The following is a 21,715-nucleotide window of genomic DNA, read 5'->3' on the forward strand; positions in this document are numbered from 1 at the left end:
ATTTTCCTGGGTTTTCACTGGAACACGATCGACTGCAGGGTTTACCTGACCGGGGACAGAATGGCGGATCTGTTGGCCATGTGTCAGATGTTTGCGCAGTCGGAGAGCATATCGGCCTGGTGGTTCCAGAAGCTTCTGGGCTTCATGGCCTCGTGTGTTTTGGCTCTACCTCTCGCTCGTCTCAAGATGAGACAGACTCAGATGGCTCTTCGGAGTTCTTGGTGTCAGACTGTGGATCCGGACTCCAAGTTGGTTTAGATTCCGGATTCCATGAGGACAGACCTGAAGTGGTGGTCGTCTCTCAGCAACCTGTCGGTGGGGGCGGGTTTTCAGGACCCAGCCCCGATGATAACGATCACGACGAACTCCTCCCTTCTGGGGTGGGGTGCGACTTTGGATCTTCTTCAGGTCTCGGACCTTTGGTCGCCTCAGGACAAGTTCCTTCACATAAAACATTTGGTGCTTCTGGCGATTTTCCTAGTGCTCAAGGCGTTCAGACCGGTCATAGCCAACAAGGTGGTCCGAGTCGGCACGGACAATGTGGTGTCAATGCATTACATCAACAAGCAAGGGGGCACCAAGTCTCCCCCTCTTGTGGGCCTCTATATCCAGATTTGGGAGTGGGCAGTCCTTCATGGTGTCTGGCTGGTGACAGTACACATCCCAGCCAGCTGAACGTTACGGCAGATGCCCCCAGTCGGCGGATAATGGTCAGCTACGAATGGGAATTGAAGGCAGAGATCCTCTCATGGATTTTCCTGCATTCGGGCACTCCGGAGGTGGACCTCTTTGTGACGTTGGCAAACAAGAAGCTACCACTGTATGCCTCCAGAAATGGTCCTCCTCTCTGGGGGATGCTCTTGAGATCCCTTGGCACAACATGAGGGCCTATGCTTTCCCGCCTCTGCCTCTGATTCATCGGACGATTTGCAAGCTGAAGAACACGGTGAACTGTTTGCTCCAACTCATAGCCCTGTGGTGGCTGGCCAGGTTCCGCTTTTCAGAACTGCAACACCTGTCGGTGTGTGCACCATTCAGGCTAGAAAGAGAGGAAGGACTAAACATTTTGCAAAATTTTGATGCTTTTACAAAGTGCTCCGGTCCCGTCCCACAGGACGGAGGAATGTCCCATAAGTATGGAGGAAAGGGGACTATGGACTAGGAGTAAGGTGGTCACTACGGTGAGTAACCTGGTTAGTCTGGTTCTCTATTATAACTTATCATTGACCTACGGGGCATCTATCTTAGGGGTATTGGGATACTTTTGAGTTTCTATGGAAGTCTATGGTTATCTTAATACGGTGGACTGTTGGAATGCCATGTTTGCCATGCTAAAACCCATCTAGAGCCTACAGATCTATACAAAGGATCCTGCCTGGCCTCAACTCCTGAATCTAAACCAGAAACCCTGGATGTGATCATGACAGATAGACGTTCCATTAAATGGCAGCTGCTAGATTTAGAAATTAAACTACCATTTAGGCAAAGATTCAGCGCCCATTTGAGCTGTTTTGCTTCTGTGATGCCGACAATGTGGATCATTTGTCAGAATTCCATGAAATAATTGTTAGCATCACAGGAAATGGGTTGAGCAGACCTCAATTAGCTGGGGAAAATAGGCCAGCCCGTAGGACTCTTTGGTATGACGTTGAATGTCATGCTGCGAAAAAAGTCCTGATTGAGCCTGCTAGTAGGCCTGGGAGAGGGCTACTTTGCCCCTGCTGATTCAAAGACACGTTACCGCAAACTGCTTAAAACTAAAAAGGCAGAGTATTCTGAACACTTGTGGGACAATCTTTTCCAGGCCTCCAAGGTGGGAGACTCCAGGGGCTTTTGGCAACATGGGGTTGGAACAAAACCTTATTCAGAATGGTATCCCTGAGGTGGCTTGCTTATCCCATTTTGGAAATCTTTACAAAGCAGAAAACTATGACTTCCACAAGGAATCCAAGGTCATCCTGGACAGGCCCAAGGTGGGTGATAATGCACCGCTGGTATTTACCTCGCAAGATATTGAGGTGACTCTATTGTCGCAGAAGCGGGGGAAATCGCCTGGACTGGACTTGGTCCCCATTGACTGGTATCAGCAGGAGATGGTTATATGGCTCCCTTATTTGGTAAAACATTTGAACACTTTGTTGAAAGTGAACAGAGTACCTTAGTCCTGGACACAAGCAATACTTATCCCCATTTACAAGAAGGGTGACATGGGTTGTCCGGCAAATTACCGGCCTGTTTCCCTCTTGGATGCTGGGGGCAAGGTTTTTGCTAAGGCCGTATTGGGCCATTTGTACGCATGGAGTCGGCAGATGGGGGTTTTGCATCACCTCCAGGCTGGTATTCCAGCTTAATATCAGTACAGTGGATCAAGTGCTAAGGCTTCGTCTGATTCTGGACGAATATGTTTCACTACAGGCTATGAATATTTGCGTGTTTTTTGTTGATTTAAAAAACACGTTTCACAGTGTGCTGAGAAGTAATCTCCGGATTGTATAGACTAAAATGGGGGGGCCTATTGTTATTGTAAGAGCAATTCAATCGCTCTACTCTAATAATGGGGCCAAAATCAGGTATGGGTCGAACCACTGCTATAATAGAAATTGATGTCAGAGTCAGGCAGTGCTGGGCCCTTGCACCAAGTTTGTTTTGCCTTTTTTTAATGGGGTTATTGATCTACTGTTAGCTGAGATGACTGAAGCCAGATTGTTGGCTGATGAGAGCACCCCGATCCTTTTATTTGCCAATGATGCGGTCCTCTTCTCTCTGATGCCCAATGGCCTATAGAAGCAATTGAAAATATTTGAGAGTTTCTGTGAAGGTAATGGACTTTCAATAAATGTTAAAAAAACAAGATAATGGTGTTCAACAGGAAAAGGGATGGGAAAACGCCACGGTTAATAATTAGCCTGGGTAGCGGGGCGATTGAGCAGGTTACGAGTTATGATTATTTGGGGGTTCGATTGACTGCAAATTGTGTATAGAAGGATCAGGTGAATAAGGCAGGCTTGAAGCTGATTAGGCACTGCAGAGCTATGTCTAGATTTGTGCAGGCTCATGGGACAGGACTGATAAATGGTATTTTACAGATTTATAAGAGCCTGGCCAGACATGCCGCCATTTAAGGGGCCGAGTTGTGGGGCTCCTATGACTCAGGCACGCTCAGGGTCGTAGAACAGAAATTTCTCAAAGCACTTCTGGGCTTGCCTGCAAACACCTTGAATGCCCGAGTTTTCTGTGAGTTAGGCCTGCAAAGCATCGGCTTCTTATGTCATACAAGGCCAGTGTTTTGTTGGGCTAGATTCTGGACAAGCGGCAATCTGAGCCAGTACAGAGGTGCTGTCAAAGATATTTTGTCTCGGTCAGGTCGAGTTAATTTACCCTGGTATTCAGCCATCAAAAAAGAGTTGATTGTCCTCGGGCTGGAGAGCTATTGGTCTCGCCCAGACACAATCCCTGGGATTTTTAAAATATTAGTAAAAAAGGCTTATGAAAGAAAATGGTTGAGAGAAACCTGAGTGAAACTTGCGAGGCCAGTTAGTCTGGTACTTTATCTGTCCAGGAAAGAATATTTGAAGATTATCTGGATAGAATGTTATGTTATGTTATGTTATTTTGCATTTATATGCCATTGGTATGGTCTGAAGGTGGTGGTAGGTTGAACGCCCTTGTGAACCGAAGTTCAGATCAGTAGAGAGAGTAGAGAGAGTCAAAAGGTGCTTGTGAGCACCGGGTATGTGTGCAGCTCGTGCGATATCCGTGTAGTAGCTGCTTCATAGCGGTAGGTGTGGTGGTTGAGAGATCAGGAGAATGTGTTCGTTCAGGCAGGTTTTATCCAATGGAATTGAAATCAATGAAAGCACTGCAAATGAATTTGCACATTGGCATTCTTCCTCTAGCCAAGGTCAAGCATCATTGGAACATGAGTATCTCAGGCGCTTGCCCTTTCTGCCCATATGAGATTGAAAGTATAGTGCATTTATTTTTTTCCTGTGTATTGTCATATTAGGAAAAGATTTTTGATACCGCTTTTTAAACAGTTTTGTATTAGAAGAATTGATTAGGTGCTTGACCTTTGCATGGCAGGGTGCTGTGAGTTGGCAACTAATTGCCTGGAGAATTACTTGCTCCAATCTTGGAGGAAGAGATGCAAATATGTCACCTCATAGTCAGTCTCTTGATGCTCAGTCTGACGGTTTTATATTTTCGCTTTTTAAACCTGCGCCTTCCAGTTTATGGTATAATAGTCGCTGCATTTGATATAGTTTTATCAATTATTCAATTATTTATTGTGACCCATTGTGTGGTTTGTAATGTTGTTAATATTTGTGTATAACTTTTATGATCTATGTATTGGATCAAAATAAAGTATATAAACTAAACTACAACCAAGTAGGATGACGAGGGCATGACGTACGAAACAACCACCATCGAACTGTAAGTAACAAGAATGGTCACACATCTGCATTACACATCACAACCACCCTTGCCCGCACACAAGTCACCCATGCACAGACACCACAGCAAGCATGGTTCCAATCATGTAGAGCATGTCAACAAATAACACCAGTGGACATATGTCGCAAACAATGTCCAACCATATGTCATCATTACTGCACCACAACTAGCAGCGCACCCCATAGCTGATGGTACTACAGCATACGCAAGCACCATTTCTCCTACCGTACATTTGCACACATGACCCTGTATGTCAGTGATGCACATGATCGTATGGTCCAAGCAAGGCACAACCCCCATACTGACCACATGCACGCCCATCAATCAATTCTGAAACATGAAGTATGCCCCGCTGGAGGCCTAGAAACCTGTCACCATAGTACACACAACACTACATGGCAACACACCTAACACATGTCCAACAAGTTACTGATGGCCTTGCTTCTAACCAGTAATGGATGTTTCTCAGAGCCTGCAGTAACTGCATGGACTGTGTGGATTTGTGCCTGAGCTCTAGACAAGCGGCCAGTGAACAGTGACTGGTGAATTGAGGTTGGAGGCTGGAGATTGAAGCTCCATGTTTCGCCAGGTAGCTGGCAGCTGGTGACGGAGTGTCAGATTTGCCAGTGTTAGCCGTGGATAACAGCAGATAGCAGGAGCTGCCATGCGGCTGAGCCCGTGTGGGTCATATTGGAAAAACAGGCAAGGGGTACTGGGGGTGTTGTTTGCCCAAGTTGAGGGCTAAACTAAAAGTAAAAGAGAAATGCTCACTTAGTTACTGATGCACACTTTCATTTCTCCGAACAAGCACAAAAGACATCCAGGAACCCTTGGTATGTGTCAGTACCTTGGACACACCGGCACCAGCAAGCACCGCAAAGGCCACAGGCCATGCCACAGCAAGGAAGGGGAGTGTCACAAATACACACAAGTCCAAGGGAACAGTAGCGTCCACTTACATGGCCACTGGCACACTGGCCACAGCTCAACCACCTGCTCTGGCCATTACGTAGGCTGCTGCTCCAGCCGCAACAGGGGCACCCCCCACCACTGCTGGGGTCTCAGGAGTACAACACACCTCCCAAGTGCTGCCAACATCCAGGCACGAGCCCAACCCACTGAACCTGCTGCCACCGTGCAATCTATGTCTGCTTCCACCAACTCCAGTCCTGCAGCAACACCTCTGAGACACTTCTCACCAGACTCCTCCCCCGTTCGCAGCCTCTCACTCATGTGTTCCTCCCCCTCCCCCTTGTCATCTCACCGTGCCCTCCACTTCGAGCACTCAGAGGACATAGATGACAATGCAGAACAGACAAGCTGGGAACCCGTCAATGAGGGTATGGGCCTCCAACCATCTCCTGAGTCACGGCAGGACCCCACATTGCAGACCATTTGGGAGCAGCTGGACAGAAATGAGGAACAGCAGGCAGAAATGCCTGCTATTTCCTAGGAGCAATTGTGCCATTTGCAGCCCATGCACAATGTGATTCAGCATGCCTCCAGGCGGGTGACTAACTGTGCCGGAATACGGTGCACTCAAATGCAACTAAGACCGTCATCAGCCAGAGGGTGAGGAAGCTTGCTAAACAAATCTCGGCCTCACATGAGATCATGTCCAGGGGCATCAACGTAGCCATGCAACTTCTCCCAGGCAGTGAGCCAGTTAGCTCTATGTTAGCCACACCTACCGAGGGATTAGTAGCCAGCACCCCACCCAGGCTCTCCCAGTGCTGCACATCTCATGCTCCCCTGCCTGTGCAAAAAGGGGACAAGAGGAAGCACTACTGGTTAAGCACATGGGACAGATGAGGGCGCGATGTGGGTGATGGAGTTGGGGATCAGGGTGTGGGGTGGGTGATGGAGTTGGGGATCAGGGTGTGGGTTGGGTGATGGAGTTGGGGATCAGGGTGTGGGGTGGGTGATGGCATTGGGGATCAGGTTTTGTTGATTTGATAATAAATCAATAATAAGTCTAGACAAAATGCGCAGTATTTATTTTATGTTGATGATACATGCGCATTCAGTGACTTATCAGAGGTGCATAGAAAGCTAAGTCAAAGAAAGTTGTCCATGAGGTCCTGCCGGACCATTCATCCTTCCCTCACCTCCCCACGTATGTCCTGAGGTGCCTTGTATTCATCTGCAACATCTTTCTCATCAAAGCCAGGGGGAATGGTGCTCATCTGGTGGCATTTATATGTTCCTTCGTATGCATATGTTGTGCAGCATTGCGCACATGACTACGATTTTACCCACTTTTTCAGGGTTGTGGATGCACCTTAATCTAGCCTTCAGCAGTCTGAAGGTGCGCATAAGGCATGCTCTGGCCCTCTGTGGGCTTCTTTATAGGCAATCTCCTGTGGTGTACCAGGGTTCCTCACAGGTGTCATCCAGCAGGGTTACAGCAGATAGCCTGAGTCACCTACACGAAATTGAATGTACAGTGTTAGACATGGCCGCTTGTCTGTTGAGGTATATGTATATTGACCCATTGTGCCGTTGGCTTTTGTGCGCTCATCTGTGCATTTGGATGACGCACCTTGCATCAATTGTGGTGATGCGGCATTGGCCTACAGAGAGCACTTTCAGTCATTCGCTGTGTGTTCAACATCATTCATCATTTGTTTGTCTATGATGCATTATGGGACTTGTAGTTTGCTCACAGTACTTCTCATTCCGTTCACCAGGTGTGCCACTGTGCTATGTCAGATTGACTACTACTACTTACCCACAAGCCAGGTAGGCTGCCCTCTGTGTGTGTCCATGTACGCTGGTATGGTGCTGTTCCTCAGTATCATGGCAACATATGTGGCACCAGTGCTGATTGTGTGCTTGGCATCACATGTTATTTGGACATTCATGGAATAGAACTGTTTCCTGTTTCTGGTATGCCTGCTCCATTGCCTGGGTGGGGGCTCTAATGCCACATGTGTGCAATACACTGCTGCTATGGTGCTGGGGAACTGGGCAATGGCATAGAAACATGCCTTTGCTGTGTGCACCTGTGCCTGGGTGGTGGTTATGGAAAGGTGCTGATGGGCATGCCTCATGAGCGCATCCAGGACGTGTTCCCGCACCTTTGAGAATGTTGGCTGGGACATCCCATGCAGTGTCCCAACCGTGTGATGGAATCCGCCCATGGCACAGAAGTGTAGATAGGACACAAGCTTTGCCAGGTACGGGATGGCAGTTCTGATTGTGATTGGGCTTTGGAGATCAGCCTCAATCAGGGTGAGCAGGTCTGTGATGGTGTGACGGTCCAAGCGATAGAGTACCACTATTTGTCGTCCACCAGTGTCCAAGGGGATGGGTGGACATGTGTTATGGCTGTCCTTCACAGCACACGTCCCCTGCGCCTTTGTGGTGCCTGTCTCCTTCCCTGCTGAGGTCTTTCAGGCTGCTGTAGGTGGATGAATAGTAGCAGGTTGCGGATCCCATAACTGACTTCTGTTTGTGGCTGCATGTTGCTTGGATGTGTGTTTGTGGAAGGTGTGAGCCGTTATGTACTCCTCCTGAGTGGATTGGGCGAACCTGTTACTTGATTTACATCGCCTGTGTGCATTTACCTCCGCCTTTTAGGTGGAGGTAACTGCACTGTGTGTTTGGCTGAATTACTGCTGATTTTCTGTGGTAATTAAGCTGTTTTTCAATTTGTAAATACCATTTCTGGTTATGTTGGTAATTCCACTGGCGGAATTAGCCCTGGTGTTCATTCCTCCTCCCAACCTGAAACCACTACTGTATGTTATTGTAAAGTATCTACTATTGCATCTACAAAGTCAGATAGGACTGATATGAAGAAGAACCAAAGAAACATACAGAAAAACCGTAGAAGGGATTATCCAAGAATTGGGAAGAGGTGGTCACTAGGAGGCAGGAAGATAACCTCAGAGACTTGTATAACACATCTTGATGCTATGCTGGGGTGGGATGAGCCATATAAAGTAAAGACAGAGGAATTACTAGAGATGGTCAGGAGCAGGAAGGGCAGTGAGGGAAGCTGGCGTCCATCCTACAGGGCCCAGAAAAGTCAGACCCAAACTGCTGAAGAAGTGAGAGACAGTCAGTCTCTAAGGAAGAGGCAGAGAGGAACTACGCAAGCCGTAGGGAACCCGACTCTCTGCAGAAGCAAGCAGAATCCAGTGGGGGCGTGGCCTGTCCGAGCTTGACCGTGTGGTCCATAAAACATGTGGAGACTGCAGCAGCAACAGCTCTGTGGAGCCTCAAAGACCAGAGAGGAGAACAGCAGGAAGACGTGCTGAACGTTTGCAGCAGTAACAGCGACCTAAGACCCCATGAAGAAACGGCAGCACTCAACTGTTCTCAGGTTCGACAGGTTGATCAATTACAGTGTCTACACAACCAGCCCCACTAGCCCACTCCTCACCTGATGAATCTGTTGGAGACGCAGTAGATTCGTCTGTAGAAATGTCGTTCTTCTTTTTTCTCCAGCTGGTTCTTGTGGACTTGGTTTCAATCTTGTTCTTGGATTTGAAGATAGAAGGACGGGCTCGCCTAGAGTCCACTTTGCCAAAGAGGCTATGTGCCCGGCAGCAGGGACTCCAGGGAGCCCACCCCAAATCAGGGAAAAACCGGATGAAAAAACCCTGGTAGATCTTGATATGGATGGTAGTTGATGCAGTCCATAGGGAAATCCAGTAAGAGTGAAGGCAAGAGTAGTATTGCCTACAAGTACCAGAATGCACTGGTTGTTGTCGTAGTAGGCGATTGCTTGTTGTCCGGGTAGAGGTCCAGCTGGCGCGCGGTTAACACGCAGAGATAGTGGTACACAAGGAAAGGACTGTGTGTCGGGAACACACAGCTCCAACGGTAGACATCGCTCACAAGAAACAATGTAAGCTGGGGAACCGCCCAGCACGGGAGAGAGTACAGCAGTAGCAGGAAGGGCTGAGAGAGATGCAAACAGGTTTCGGCGACAGACGCTGCACAAGCGGAGAGGAAAGTAGTCCAGAACGGGAGGAGGCAAAGAGCCGTTCGAGTGGGAAGCAACCCACTAGCAAACGACCAACAAGGTAGGCAGAAACCGGGAAGGGAACACAAGAGGGAGCGTAAGCAAACTTACTCGCGGGAACAAAGTAAGGAAGTTGCAACGCACAGGTGCTTCTCATCTGCTGGTCTTTAAGGCTGCTAATACTGGAAGACTAAAACGCGCTGTGCGTTGCATGGAATAAATCAGTCCTTCTTCCGTATAGGCCATCTCCTCCATACTTTCCATGGGCGATATGTGACAGTATGACCCCTTCTCAGGAGACATCTTCCTGGTTTTCCCGGGTGCAGTCGAAGGAACTTCTGAATGAGACGAGGTGCGGATATATGTCTAATAGGTTCCCAAGAGCTCTCAGACATTGGGTACCCCTTCCATAGTACCAGATACTGCAAGGTGCCATTCTTGTACCTGGAATCAAGGAGTCTGGAGACTTCGTATTCCTTGGTGTTTTCTTTCTGCTGGAATCCGATTGTCTTTTTTATTTTTATTTTGTGTAAGTCCTCTGTGTATTCTTTCAGTAATGAGGTGTGAAATACCGGATGGATTCTTTGTAGTTTGGCTGGCAGAGCCAAGCGAAAGGCTACCGGATTAATTTTAGCCGTGATCCGGAAGGGTCCAATGTAACAGGGAGAGAACTTGCCTCGGTGTATCCACCTGGGTAGGTATTTGGTTGACAACCATACTTTGGTACCAATTTCCCATTCAGGGTTGGGTTGTCTCTTGAGATCCGCCCACCTTTTGCTCTTATGAAGTGCCATCTCAAGGTTGGCTCGTGTCTTCTTGTGAAGATCTTGCAGAATATTCATGAGCAGATCAACGGAGGGTACATTAGAAAAATTCTGACCAAACAGATATATGTGTCTGGGATGGAATCCATTGGTGCATGAAAAGGGACTCATGCATGAAGAGCAATGTCTGGTGTTGTTGTATGAAAATTCTGCCATGGGCAGAAGCTGATACCAATCACTCTGTTCTTGATTACAAAAACACCTGATGTACTTTTCTAAAGTGGTATTGAGACGTTCGGTTTGTCCATTGCTTTCCGGATGAAACCCAGACGAAAGAGATCTTTTTATTCCTAGAGATTTGCATAGAACAGTCCAGAATTTAGATGTGAATTGTGAGCCGCGATCTGATACTACGGCCTGGGGTAGCCCGTGTAATCTGACCACGTCTCTCAAAAACACCTCTGCAGTAATGCCTGCTGTGGGTAACCCTTTTAAGGGTAAGAAATGAGCCAATTTGCTGAATGAATCGACCGTGACCATGATGGCCGAGTACCCGTTAGAAACGGGTAAGTCTACAATGAAATCAGTGGAGATGTGTTGCCACAGACCTTCTGGAGGGGTTTCCTGCTGTAGACGATCCAGGGGTTTGCAATATGCATACTTATTCTGTGCACATACAGGACATGAGGCGACATAGCTTCTGACATCTTTTGCCATCGTGGGCCACCAGAATTGTCTAGAAACCGATTCTAAAGTGGCATTTTGTCCCTTGTGTCCTGCTAATGGTACGTCATGACACCAGGCCATTGCTTGTTCTTGTAAAATGGTCGTAGGCAGAAACAACAAACCTTCTTTGAATAACAGTTTCCCCTTTGAGTCATACCCTTGTTTAGAGGGTCCTTTTCCTTGCTCTGGGCGAATTGTACTTGTTGCAGAAAAGTGTTAAGGGTAGTAACAAACTGCTTCCCTGCTAAAAGGATCTCCTGACCCTGATAACCTCCAAAGTCTCCTTGACTGCTTGAGAGAGCATCAGCAAGAGGGTTGTCCTTTCCTGGTAAGTATGTCAGAACAAAGTAGAACTGAGAGAAAAAATAGGCCCATCTGGCATGTCTGGAATTCCGACATTCCATCTTCTGGAGTACCTTCAGATTTTGATGGTCAGTATGAACCTGAAAAGGATGAATGGTTCCTTGTAATAGATGTCTCCGTTCTTCGCATGCTTGCCTAATAGCCAGGAGTTCTCTTTCCAAGACAGAGTAATTTCGTTCACTTGGGCTAAGCGTACGAGAGTATTAGGCAATGGGGTGTTCCAATCCATCCTCCTTCCTTTGTAGTAGTGCTGCCCCAATTGCACCGCCTGAAGCATCGGTTTCCACAATGAAAGGTAAGGACTGGTCTGGTTGTCTCAATATGGGAGCAGTCACAAAAGCTGTCTTAAGTCTTTGGAAAGCTTGTTCTGTCTTTAGGTCCCAAATAAATGTAACACCCTTCTTTAAGAGATTAGTAATGGGCAAGATGATTTCTGAAAAGTTGGGTACAAATTTACGGTAAAAGTTGGCAAGACCTAAAAATCACTGTATGTCTTTACTGATGTGGGTACCGGACATTGAGTTATTCCTTGTGTTTTGGAGGGGTCCATTTGCACACTGTCTGCTGAGAGTATAAACCCTAAGTAAGGTACGGTTGTAGCTTCAAAGACACACTTCTCGGGTTTTGCCAACAGACTGTTCATTCTCAACCTGTGTAGTACCTCCTGAGCATGTTGGCGGTGTTCTTCCAGGGTGTTGGAAAAAACGAGTATATCATCCGAATATACTACAACCGAAGAATATAGGACATCCGCAAATATTTTGTCCATAAACCGTTGGAACTGGGACGGCGCGTTCACTAAACCAAAGGGCATGATTCTGTACTCATAATGTCCAATAGGTGGTCTAAAAGCCGTCTTCCACTTGTCTCCTTCACGTATTCTCAGAAGATGATACGCTCCCCTAAGATCTAATTTGGTGAAAATCCTGGCTCCTTGGACAGCCTCTATAATGTCTTTCATCAATGGCATGGGATACCGGTCTTTTATGGTTAGACTGTTAAGTCCTCGGTATTCGATACATGGTCTTAATTCTGTCGTCCCTTTCTTTGAAATAAAGAAAAGGGATGCCCCTGCCGATGAGGTGGATTCACGGATTAGTCCGTTCTTTAGATTTGTGGCTAAGCATTCCTTGAGGGCCTCCTTTTCAGGTAGTGACAAAGGGAACATTCTTCCAAACGGTACTTCTGCGTCTGGAACCAGTTTGATCTTGCAATCCTCCTTTCGGTGAGGTGGAAGATTCTGTGGTTGAGTGTCTAAAAACACATCAGTATATTCTTGGTATTGGTCAGGTATCAAGCTGACACTGTTTATGGATCTGTGTACCATTATTTGTACTTTCAGCTTTGCAGGTTCTGGAATCAAACAATGATGACAGCAGTAATGGGATTGAAATTCAACCGAGTTCCGACACCATTCTATGCTTGGGTTGTGTCTTCGAAGCCATGGTATGTCCAAGATAATAGGAAAATGTGCTGCTCTTATCAAATCAAAGGATAGATATTCATGGTGATTGGACATCTGGACCTTTAATTCCTGTGTCTCTTGACTGATGGTTCCGCAGGTTAACGGGGTACCATCAACCCCTTCAACTGGGATAGGTCGTATCCTAGAGCGTCTTGGTATCTGATGTTCCAGGGCCCACTTATCATCCACAAAGTTACCAGCTGCCCCACAATCCAACATGGCTAGACATTCAACAGGATTTCCAATGTTCCAGTCAATAAGCATCTTGATCACCATTAGACTGTTGCTGTCAATTACAGCGGGTTGAGCCAATGCACAGGGATTAATTGTACTTTACCCTTCCTTTTCCCTGTTCAAGGTCGGGGTCTTTCGTTTCCCTGTCTTCTGGGAGGTACCTCAGGACAGTACCGTAACAAATGAGTATTGGAGCAGCAGTATATGCACAGCCCGAGATCTTTGCATCTCTTTCGTTCGCATGCAGCGAGCGGTCCTCTTGCTGTTCCTATCTGCATAGGTTCTTCAGTTTGTGTCTTTTCAGGTGTTGGGTGTAGGCTAGGTAGGGCAGAAAAAGAACAGGGTCTCTTTTTCTCTGCTCTTCTTTCGGTCATACGGTAGTCTATCTGCACAACCAAGGCCACTAGTTCCTGGAAAGATGCAGGCCTGGCCACTCTTGCCAATTCGTCTTTTAAGTCTTCATGCAGACCACAACGGAAAATGGCCTGTTGAGCCGTCTCCGGCCATCCGGCTTCGGTTGCTACTTTCTGAAAGTTGGTGACATATGTTTGTAGGTCCAAGGTTCCTTGACGAATGTCCAGTAGATTCTCAAAAGTTGAATAGAAGACTTCGGGTCTTTCAAATCTTGTTTTCAAATGTGTTACAAAGGTGCCATAGTTGTTTAAGGCTGGATCTGGAGCGGTCACCAAGGGAGTTGCCCAGGACAGGGCGTTACCTACCATATTGGAAATCAGAAATCGCACCTTATTTTATTTATTTTTTTTTTTTTTATTGGTTTATAAAAAAACCTTTAAAAACAAGAAGGACACAAGTCCTCCATTTCCACGTTCAGAAACATACATGAGATCACGTTTCAAGATACAGACATGAAAATGCAGGAGTCCACAGCAAGGGCCAAAGGGACCTTGACATATGGCACTGGTTGAGCTTTATCTGCTGTCAAACAGTACGCGCCTGTACCGTCAGCTTTCCTCTTCGGTATTCGCCGAATCAAGGATCTCTTCAATTTCCTGCAAAAACACGGTTAGAGCCCTTGTCAGTTTTGTGTTGCAACCAGAAAACATCAGCTGCCACCATTCTTCTGCATTCATTAATGCGTGCTCAGAAACTATTTGTCCCATATGTTTAGTTCTTTGTGGTTTGAAGAATGGGCAGAATAGGACAAGGTGTTTAAGTGATTCGTCGCAGATTTTGCAATATCTACATACGGTGTTCGAAGCAACTTTTCCTATCCAGTTCTTTGTCCGATCTTTAGTTCTGAATAGATTTAGGCGAAATCTCATGTATGTGGCCCTTTTTGCATTATCCGGGAACAAGACTACGTAGTTTTGTAGTGTGTTAAATGCTCGTGCCTCAGCTGGGGCATCCTTCATTGCTTTTGTCATTCTTCTGTCTTCACTAGTTTGAATCCAGTCTGCTTCCCAGATCTTTTTCTTCACCAGTTCTGGATTGTCCTGAAGAGTTTTGATGTTCGTTCCATAAGTGGTTAACAGTTCTTGGCATCTTTTGTACCACCGGGCTAGGAGACAGTCTGGCTTGGCATTGCCAGGATTGCTTAGTATTTTAAATTGAGGTGCTATTACAGGCATCACAGTTTTCCTGAATAAGGCCAAGGTGTTCCACGTGATCCGAGCTTCAAGCGAGATCATGCCTAACTCGTAACGTATGCAGGATGTAGGAGTACTGTTCGGAAGATGTAGAATTTTTACCCAAAAAATGTGTTCTAGTGTTGCCCAGAAATCAGCCGAGCATCCAAAGGCATTCTCTGCACCGTATATCAAGGCTGGAACAACCTTCTGTTGATAGAAAGCTATCACTGGCTTGAGTGAAAACTTTCCATATTTTTTGTTTAAAATCGATGCTTGGGAAGCTAATTGTCGACATTTCGTCTTCGTGATCTCCGTCCAGGGGCTATCATTTATATTTGTGTTAATTTGCATCCCAAGATATCTGGTGCCTTCTACTGTAGTAAGTGTTTCCTTTCCCAGGTGCCATCTGAATTTGTTATTTTTCCGGGAGCATCCAGTTTGCAAATTCTGTAGTGTTAATATTTCGCTTTTTAAATTGTTAATGAGCAATCCGTTTTTTTCCACGTAACGTTCAACTGCATTTATTTTGCGCTGGAGACCGATTGGAGTAGAGTCCAGCAATATCAAGTCGTCGGCATACAACATCCAGCCTAATGCAGAGCCGTGTAACATGGGGGAGAAGGATCGTGGCTCATTAATTGCGAAACCAATGTCCGAGAGAAAAAGGTTGAAAATGATCGCCGCCAGAGGGCAACCCTGCTTGACACCACGAAAAGTGTTGATTTCTTCTGTGAGTCCACCTTGGTCAAGGCGCACTCTGATGGTGGTGGCAGAGTGGATTTCTTTGATGGCGGCTAACAGACTCTCCGGACACCCCCAGTTAGACATTTTTGTCCAAAGTAATTCTCGGTCGATGGAGTCAAACGCCTGGGAAAAGTCGATTAAAGCAAGATAAACCTTACTCCCAGCTCTAATGGCTTCCATTTTCAACAAATTTATCAGCAGGAGGTTAAGACCACAGCCAACCCCCTTTACAAAGCCTGTTTGTCTTTCATCAAGGTGACCACTGTCAACAATCCATTGTGAAAGTTTTCGTTGCAACATGGTTGCATACACTTTGCCCAATACATCCAAGAGAGCTATTGGTCGATAGTTTTTTGGCTCAAGCCGATTTCCTTTCTTAAAGATGGGCACAATTATTGCTTTCTTCCAGCAGCTGGTACCATGTTTGACATCAGTGTGGATTGAGGAGCCCCTTCGTTGTTTAGAAGTCTCCAGAATTCTGCCGAATTTTTGTTATTCATTTTTTGCATCATTAATTCTGCATCATTTTGGAACATAATGGCTTTATGGGATCTTATCCAATTTTTATATTTCTGTTTTGCGATGCGTTTTTCTCGTGCTGAGTCTATAGGGTCTCTGAATCTCAGGAGTCTGATAGAGGCACGTAATTCTCTCTTTCTTCTCATAATCTCAACATCGAATTTGTGTTTGTTAGCAAAGCCATGGTTTCTCAATCCCTGTTTTTTTTCTACAAACAGATGTAATAGATGTGCGTATTCGACTCCACAATCCTGTTTGATGAAAGTTTCCGAAATTGTGGAGACTTCAGCAGAGAGCAGTGTTAGCCTCACTCTGTTTGGCTCAGCCAGTATCCGATGTTCCCATCGTTCTTGGGACGGTTGATTTACGGCTGATAAGGTGAGAATGACCATGTCGTGATCGCTTTGAGTCATCGGTATTACCTCAAGCGACTTGATGGATTGTTGTATCTTTTCTGAGGCGAAGAAGTAGTCCAAGATGGCATTCTGATCTGCTTGTCGCCACGTAGGTTTAGCTGGTATGTCGCCAACCGAATTTCCGTTGAGCATCGCTAGATTTCTAGCTTCCATTTCCCCCATCCATTTTGAAGCCACGTTGTTAGATACGTACACGACTTCGTAGTTTTTCATTCGTGTTGCCAGACAGTTGATATTCAAGTCTCCACAGATTATTATATTTGTTGACTCATTCTCCAGTAACAATTCGTCGATTTTAGATGAGACTAGATCTATGAAGGAAGTTGACCCTGCCTGAATGTGATTCCAGTATATATTAAATATATGGAAAAGAGTCGAGTTATCAGTTCGAGACCCATCCGAAACTATCGTTGACAGTAGTATAAAGGGTGATAGGTTTAGAAAGTTTGTGATACGACAGCCCAAACTCTTTTTTACAATTGTCAACAGACCTGCCATTGGTCTTCCTCTAGTTTTTTTAAAGGCTGGGTTGAAGGCCACTTCATAGGAATCCACAGTTGGGCAACTCGTCATCCACGTCTCTTGAAGGCAGACCACATCTAGCGCGTCCGGCCAGGGTTCTACAAATAGGTGGGAGAAGCCCCTGGTGTTCCAGGATCCGATCTTAAGTTCCCGTGGCTCCTCTACCGCTTGGCGTTACCGTTTTGAGGGTCTGCCTAATGCTTCTGCCAGCCAGGACCAATCCTTTTGTGTTCTGCTTTGGTCTTGTGGGGTTTGCGAATCACCAAGGCTCAGATCCATCATGCCAGCTCCTTTAATGGTGATTTTGATGGTATCCTCTGTGGGGAGTTTTCCTGGTATAGTCTCGTGGGGAATACTGGCCATTGTCTTTTTCATACTTCCAGGGCCAGGATGCAAGTCGCGTTCTAACAACGATTCCACGTTTCGGGGAAGCTCATTTTCCACGGTTTTGTTAGAAAACAGTGGTTCCTGATAGAACGGGTCACGTTTAGTTTTTTGAGAGTCCGCTCTGTGATCGAAATCAGCTTGCTCAGACACTTCTGAGATGTCGAAACCCATCGACATGAGAGCGGAGCCCGCATCCAGTACAATGTTCCGAACAATTCTGGATCTAAAGTGGAGGATGATTTTGTCGTCTTGGTCCTCATTTTCGAATTCCACCGTCTTGATGTCTTCTGATCGTATCGTTCTGAGAGAAGGCACATGTTGAAAAAGGCATAGAACGTTTGAGCGATTTAAGATGAGTTTCTCTCCATTTTCTATACGTTCTAGCCTCACCTTGTGGGAAGATTGGCTTTTATCGCCAGCGCTATTATCCGTCTTGTTCGTTTTGCGCCATTCCTTTCTCTCTCGGGGAAGCCGTGTATCGAGGATCTTGTTTCTAGCCAGACCTACTCTGTTTGCGTTGTCTTTGTTGTGAGCAAGGCCATCCGAACAAGTATCTTTTGATTTAATATGAGGCCACAGGCCCTCTTTCAGAGCAAGCTTCCTTTCTGGCGATGGTTTAGACAGCATCTGAGATTGAGCGAGGGCTTTTCGCCTTTCTTCCAGTGTTTTAAATATGGGACTTGAGGGCTTTGTGTGAGGCACGTCTTGTTTAGGATTCTTTTCGAAAAGAGTACATATTCTTGCAGCGCCAGCTGGTATCCGGGTAAGCACTGAGTCATTTCCGTCGCTTGGAAATACTGGCTGTGCATCCGCAAGTAACGCGTCTTCAGAACCCATCTCAGAAACCTTATCCTCTAATTCTAATTCTTCATACACAGACAGGTTGATTAAGTCGATGGATTGATCCTCGGTAGGTTCAGGGAGAGGGACAGATTCTACAGTCTTTGCCGATGTATTTGCAATGTTAAGGTCTTTTTTCTTTGTTGGGTCCCTGTCATCTGTCCGAGTGTTATTGACAGTTACATTGACAGTTTTTAGATTCCGAAGGAATTTTCTTGAGTTATTGCCAGCGCTTCGGTTTTTAGTTCTTTGATTTTTAGTTTTTTTCAACGGTCCTGATTTGAGGCCCTTGTGATGTACTTTCTGGGGTACAGTTCCCTTGAATATATCAAATATTTGATTTTTGGGCTCCGTTGTTTCTGGAATTAGTATCACCTCAGGTATACGAGGGGCGCCCGTGTCATTCAGGGTTGCCAAAGAGGCAGGTTTTTGAGGATCCAGTGTTGCCAGATTTTTCGGACCCTTACTCCTTTCCAGGACGCTAGCAAAGCTCAAGTGAGGAGATGCTTCAGTTCTTGTTCTTTCATGGCTCGAGCCCGTGCTCTCATGCATAGGTTTTTCAGACTCAGGTTTTGAGCCTTGGAAACCCCGAGTATCAGGCACTGAGGGAACCGGCGGACTTTTTTCGCTACTCAGGTTGTTGGTCTACGGACAGTTCTGAATTATTGGTGCAGATTTTGGTGCTTCTGTAGTTTCTCTAGGATTGTTGATAGTATCCAGTATCCCCATGGTAGAGTGGAGCACCAAGGAGCCAGTGTCTGTGTCGGAGTTTCTCATTGAGGTATAGACGGGAGGTTCCATGGGAATTGGCCCCTTATCGGTTTGTTGACCAGCAGGGTGCTCCCGGCTAGGTTGCCGATTTGAATCCTGTGTCGTCGTATGTCGATGCCTTAGCACGCTTAGAGCTTCTTTCGCAACCTCTGCAAGGAGCTTTTTATCCAATTTGTTGTTTTCTTTCTGTTCTGTTAGTGTTTGCAAGGCAGAGGTCAAGTTTGTTTTTATTGCTCCGTTATCCTTTCTTTCAGCGCGCAACTCTTTTTCCATATTGATTACCTTTGGGTTCATAAGCGCCACTAAGGTTGTCAGGTCCTTCACATTGTCATTTAATTGCTCGTAGAGCTTTAGAAATGGAGCGGGCGAGATTCCAGTTGCTGACATTAAGACTGATTGTAGGTCTTTGGTGAAGTTTGCATCAAGCCTGACTTCTGAGTTGCGGTCTTTTTTATGTGGTTGAATTTTGGATCTCCTGACTTTTGGAAAGTCCCGTTCTATGATTGAAGAAGCAGTTGAACGAGTCTCAGAAGAGGAAGAGGTGGAAACGTGAGAATCACGCTCACAGGTGTTGTATGCAAGATTTTGTTTAGCACTTCTGAAGTGGATTGGACGTATTGTCGCATTTGCCTGTCTTTGAGGGGCACGAGCCTGGGAACAGGGTATGCGGGGTGAATCCGGACAAACAGCATTTTCTTCATTTTGCAGAGCGATTTTCCAATTACGCAGAGCATCAGAATTTGTGCTAGGCCATTCTGCCCCTGGCTGAGTCTCATGGTTGGGCGCCGTAGGCGTCCGCTGGTTCTGCTGGTTAGTTATGCTACAGTCTCCTCTAGATGTGAGATTGCAGGCTTTGTTTATTTGGGGAAACTCTTCCAAAGTTTTGTTTACAACTTCTGTTGAGGCTCTTCTGTTTTTAGGGTGTGCTGGAGAAACACATCCCTTGTTTAGAGCAGATAAGTGCTTGTCGAGGGGGCAAAATACTTCATCTTCCAACGCTGTGTTGGGCATGACAGGGTCCAGTTCATCCATTCCGTGTATAGAATGGCCGTGTGGTTTTGTGGTGGGCGGGGGTGATGAGGTACGCAGCTCAGGCAGAGGGGCCTCTTTCCAGATTGGAGCCAGGCAATCGTCACAGCTACCGTTATTAGAGCATCTTCTCATAGTGTGTGCGCGCCACGCCAAAACCATCAGTTTAGGTAGTTTGTTTGAAGAAGAGTTTAAGGAGTGGGCGTCAGGAAGGAGCGCAGCGTTTCGAGAACTTGGACACGGCCTAGCCGCAACCTTAGCCTCTGTGTTACAGGCGTCAAACTCGGTCGGCACAACGGGCGTGATGACGGGCACACAAGAATCCACTCCGCGTCTTACCTCTCTCTCAGAGCACACGGAGCTGGCAGTTGGATCAGGCGCCGTCGTGCTGACAAGAGAGTCAATCGAGGGCTCGAGGTGAGAGGGTCCGCTCCGAGGGTCGCCCGGAGGCCCCAACCCCCACCAGAACTAACCCACCCTTTCCCAGGAGGGATGGGATCCCCGGTTCCACACGCTCGTCCATGAAGCCACCAGCCCCAAGGCCGCCAGGCGCACACTCCCTCTCACCCCGCTCGGCTCTCCCATCACTCGCCGAGCATAGTGACGTCACACTCGGTGTGAGCTTGCTCACATCGGTCGCCAGTTTGTGTGACACGGGGGGAGACAGGTATGGGGGATCGAGGGGTGAGACGGGCCCTGCTAGGTGATTGTCAGTATTATCAATATTTGACGAGTCCACCTGCAGGGTGAAGGAGGCTATTGGAAATGTAGAGGATGTAGAAGGTATAGAGACTGTCATTGGAGTGGCGGCATGTACTGCGTTTCTCCTTGCGCTTTTATTCTTCGAATACGTCAATGACGATCCTACGTCTTCAGGATCTCCCACAAAAGTTCTAGTAAATTCACTTACGGTGTCATTATGTCTAATCAGTTTTGTACTTACTCGTTGGCCAATGCTCACGTCTGTCAGATTAGATGCTGAGGCGGAGGCGGAGTTCCAACGTCGCAGTTGCAGCCTTGTGTGGGGTGGGGAAGGCAAGCAGGTGCCTGTTTTCCCGCGTTTCTGCGAAGATCCATCCATTATGGCAGGCCCGCAGGCCCTCGCCCTCGCCCGAACACCAGAACACCAAATCGCACCTTAGCCCTGTCCAGCTCATATGTTTTAGGGCGAAAGGTAAAATGTATTGTACAAGCATCGAGCAATTCCTTCACCTTTTTTGGGTTGCCATCACATTTTCCACAGGGTAGGGAAATGGGAGGTAAGTCTCCCTTGGTGTCTACTCTCTGTTGAACTTGCTGTCTCAAAGCGGCGTTATCCGCTCTGAGGTTTTGCCTTTCCACAGTTAGAGCCTGTATGGCATTGGCCATTTCCTGATATTGCTCGAGGCTAGCCATCTTTTTCAGGTGTTGCAATCTCTCAGGTTCGACAGGGTGATCAAGTACAGTGTCTACACAACTAGCCCCACTAGCCCACTCCTCACCTGATGAATCTGTTGGAGACGCAGTAGATTTGTCTGTAGAACTTTCCTTCTTCTTTTCTCTCCAGGTGGTTCTTGTGGACTTGGTTTCGATCTTGTTCTTGGATTTGAAGATAGAAGGACGGGCTCGTCTAGAGTCCACTTTGCCAAAGAGGCTATGTGCCCGGCAGTGGGGACTCCAGGGAGCCCACACCAAACCAGGGAAAAACCGGATGAAAAAACCCTGATAGAACTTGATATGGATGGTAGTTGATGCAGTCCGTAGAGAAATCCAGTAAGAGTGAAGGTAAGAGTAGTATTGCCTACAAGTACCAGAATGCACTGGTTGTTGTCGTAGTAGGCGATTGCTTGTTGTCCGGGTAGAGGTCCAGCAGGCGTGCGGTTAACACGCGGAGATAGTGGTACACAAGGAAAGGACTGTGTGTCGGGAACACACAG

The sequence above is a fragment of the Ambystoma mexicanum genome, chromosome 3q (assembly GCF_040938575.1).
Source record: "Ambystoma mexicanum isolate Mex_15411 chromosome 3q, UKY_AmexF1_1, whole genome shotgun sequence".
NCBI classification, from domain to species: domain Eukaryota; kingdom Metazoa; phylum Chordata; class Amphibia; order Caudata; family Ambystomatidae; genus Ambystoma; species Ambystoma mexicanum.